The sequence below is a fragment of the Capsicum annuum genome, chromosome 1, assembly GCF_002878395.1.
Source record: "Capsicum annuum cultivar UCD-10X-F1 chromosome 1, UCD10Xv1.1, whole genome shotgun sequence".
NCBI classification, from domain to species: domain Eukaryota; kingdom Viridiplantae; phylum Streptophyta; class Magnoliopsida; order Solanales; family Solanaceae; genus Capsicum; species Capsicum annuum.
This window is the reverse complement of record NC_061111.1, coordinates 147,017,203-147,020,928: the sequence shown is the minus strand read 5'-3', so window position 1 is coordinate 147,020,928 and position 3,726 is coordinate 147,017,203.

Sequence of the window (3,726 nt, the reverse complement as noted above, 5' to 3'; positions counted from 1 at the left end):
TACATCTAGCCCAACCTTGGTAGATATTCTTCCAAGTCCTGGAGGCATTAGTGTGATAAACCATGCCATCCTGGCTATATTTACTTTTCAGGACCTTGACCCAAAGACTACCAGGCTGTGTCATGGCTCTTAAGGCTAGACTCATTAGGAGGGAATCATTTTTTATAGAGGCTCTTTGGATGCCAAGACCACCCTCACCCTTTGGAAGAGACACAATTTTCCAGGAGATCATGTGAATTTTTCTCTTCTCAGTAGTGGACCCCCATATAAAGCTTCTTTAGATTCTGTCAATATAATTCAAGATTTGTTTGGGGATGAAGATGGACTGTATGATATGGTTGAAGATACTGTTGAGGGAAGCTTTTGCAAGAATGGTTCTACCAGCCATATTTAGAAGTTTGATTTTTCAACCTCTAAGTTTGGTATTGAGAGAGTCTATGATGAAGTGGAAATTCCTATTCCTGGGTTTGGAGTGCAAAATGGGAAAGCTCAGGTATCTGCCCAGTTTTTCCTTAGCCTTAATTTGGAGAATGTTGGCCAACTGGATCTTCAACTAGTTGTGGCAGTTATTGAAGAAATAACTTTGGATTTGAAGCTATTAACTTTTTGATCAGAATGGTGGGATAAGCTATTTAGGGTGGCAGTGATAGTCTCATAATTTTTCTCATCAACTTTGGCTATAAGGATTAGGTCATCAGCAAAAAAAGGGGAGAGAGATCTTGAGGCCTTTTCTACTGATGAAAATTAGGTCCCAATTTAGGAGGTTCACTTCATGGTCAATTCTTCTAGACATGATTTTCATGCAGAGGATGAAAATATAGGAAGAGATGGGATCCCCCGTTCTGATTCCTCTGGAGGGTTTGAAGAAAGTTGTCTTACCCTCATTTATGAGAATGGATATAGAGGAGGTAGAAATGCATGACATGATAAGCTTGATGAAGTTGTCTGGAAAGTTGAAGAAGTGCAAGGCTTGTCTTACGAAAGACCATTCAATTCTGTCAAAGGCTTTCTCAAGATCAATTTTGAGCATCATGTTGGCATTCTTTCCTCTCGTTTTGGAGAAATGGGCGATGTACTCCTGAACAATTATGGGATTGTCAGAAGCCCTTCTATTGGTGAGAAAGCTTGCTTGGGATTAGCTGATGAGGTCCCCTAAGTGGAGCCCCCTAAGTGGAGTTTTATTCTGTTGGCAATAATTTTGTACTGGGTGTTGCAAAGGCCAATGGGTTTAAAGTTTCTGAGGTTAGTAGTATTTTTGCACTTGGGAATTAGATAGAGGTAGGTTGAATTAACCTTCTCATTTATAGTACAAAATATGAAAGTTTTTTTACAGAATTATACTATAGAGGCCTCGAAGATTCCCCAATACTTCTTGTAGAAGAGGGGGTGGATGCCATCTGGCCCAAGGGCCTTATTGGGCTGAAAGGAGAAAACAACCCTTTTGATCTCCTCCTGGCTGGGGATGGCTTCTAAGATAAAGTGGACATCAGGGCTTAAGGATCCCCTGGAGGAGGGGTTCTTTTGGAAGCTGAGGGTAGAGTAGGATTGTTCACAAGAGTATAGGTGGTGGTAAAATTTGAGGATGGTGGTAGAAATGTCCTCATGAGTGTACTGCCAATTGCCAAAATCATCCTTAATGGAATTAATCCTATTGTTTCTTGTCCTATTGATGGTATAGGTGTGGAAAAACTTAATATTCTGATCTCCATCAGTGAGCCAATTTATTCTGCACTTGAGCTTTCAGAATTCCTACTCTTGTCTAAGAATATTATTATACTCCTTTGTGAGGTGTAATTCAAGGTTATACAGGAAGGAGTTATAGGGATAATTCGCGGACCTCTAGATGCCCTCAAGTCTTGCAAAGATTTTCTTCTTTTTATGGAAGAGATTTCCAAAGATCTCTCTATTCCAAGAGGTGATGATAGGCTGGAAGTTGGCAGTGACTTGAGTGAGGTCAAGGTTTCCCTGAAAACAGCTTTTGACTATGTCAGGGAAAGTAGGATGGGAACACCAGATGGTTTCCATTCTAAAAGGTTTAAAAGAAATCATATGGTGTTTAGAGATAGTGACCAACATGGGGGAATGGTCAAAATGAGTTCTTGGAAGGTGAGTTACAGAGGCCCCAGGGAAAATATTTATCCAGGAATCATTAGATAAGCACCTATCCATCCTTTCCATAATTAGGGAATCCCTGTTCCTGAATCTTTTGTTAGACCAGATGAATTTGCTGCCTTTAAAACCCAGGTCTATAAGGTTACTATGATTTATGCATTCCCAGAAAAGAATAGATTTGTTGTGATTGATGCAGTTCCCCTAAAATTTCTCTGAGGATTTAAGAATTTCATTACAGTCCCCTCCCACCAGCCAAGCATTATTGGGAGAGTCCCTTATGGAATCAGCAAAGGTCGTCAGTTATTCCCAAAGGTTCTTTCTCTCCTCAAAAGAGTTGCTAGCATAGATTGCACTAAAAATTAAGAAGAAGGGGGTTGGCTAACCTGAACAGTAACATGGATACCCTAAGAAGAGATATTGATATCATTGATGGTGATGTTGTCATCATTCCACATGGTGGCTATGCCACCTGAGTATCTAACTGCTGGGTACTAGATTTTCTTAGCAAATCAGCAAGATGATTATAGTCACCCATACGATCTTCCAAGAGAGCTAGGATGAGAGGTTTATGGAGGTCTACTATAGCTTTGCAGTGCCTTTTGAAGTCTGCACTGTTAGCTCCCTTAGTGCTCCATATTATGCAATTCATCATGAATGATTGGGGGGTTGTGGGATCCTGCAGGATCTTCTTGCCCTTTTCTTGGACTGGATTCCCCTCCTCTGGATATTTTTTCTTTTTTGATATAGGGGATATCTTTGTCTTGTAAAAGTTCCCAGTCATGAGGGATGGGGGAACAACTTCCAGGTCGAGGTTTCTTAGGTTTTGTGGTATAAGGATTATTGTCATTACGCTTATGACATCCTCGGAGGTGAGGTGAACTGTCTTTCTTAGAGGTTTTACCTCTATTCTTGGGGCTCGCAGAGATGCCAAGATGTTCTCCATTTCTAGATTGTTCTCCCTTAAGGCCTCTAATGTTAGCTCCCTTTATCTTATCTCCTAAGGAGTGGCTGGTGTCGACAGGAATTGAGAGTTCTGAAGTAGTTCCTCCTGATTTGGAGGGGCCCCAGGTACTAGCACAAAAGGAGGGCCCCTCTCCAACATTAGTGGAATTTTGGTAGGGAGGAACGAAAGAGGTTTACCTGTGAGGGTCATTTTGCATTCAACAACTTCTGGGATAGTGGAGCTACTTGGGCTTGGTTGGATAGCCTCATGAGGTTTGTCAGCCATATGTTTTGCCTGAAGTTTTGGAGGCCCTGGTTTAGCCTCTTCATCACTACTTGGGCTAAGAGCATGGGTCCTGAATTATTATTCTGAACTTGATCCCTTTCCATTCCAGATGTAGGGGGATTATTTGGTTCGCTAGGCCTATCTCGAGCCAAGATATTGGTAGATGGCTCGTTGGGAGTGGAGCTGTTGTGAAGGTGAGAGCTTTGGGGGGGCGTCTATGATTAGAAGTATTTAAGAGAATTTTAGGATGGTCGAAGTAGTGAGTAGAGGAGCATTCAATGACAGTCTTAGAAATGGAAAGGTTAGGGTGGTTTAAAGTTTGTTCCCATATTTCAGTCATATCAGAGTCAGTGATTTGACTCGCAGCCACAGTGGGGGGTAGTGGT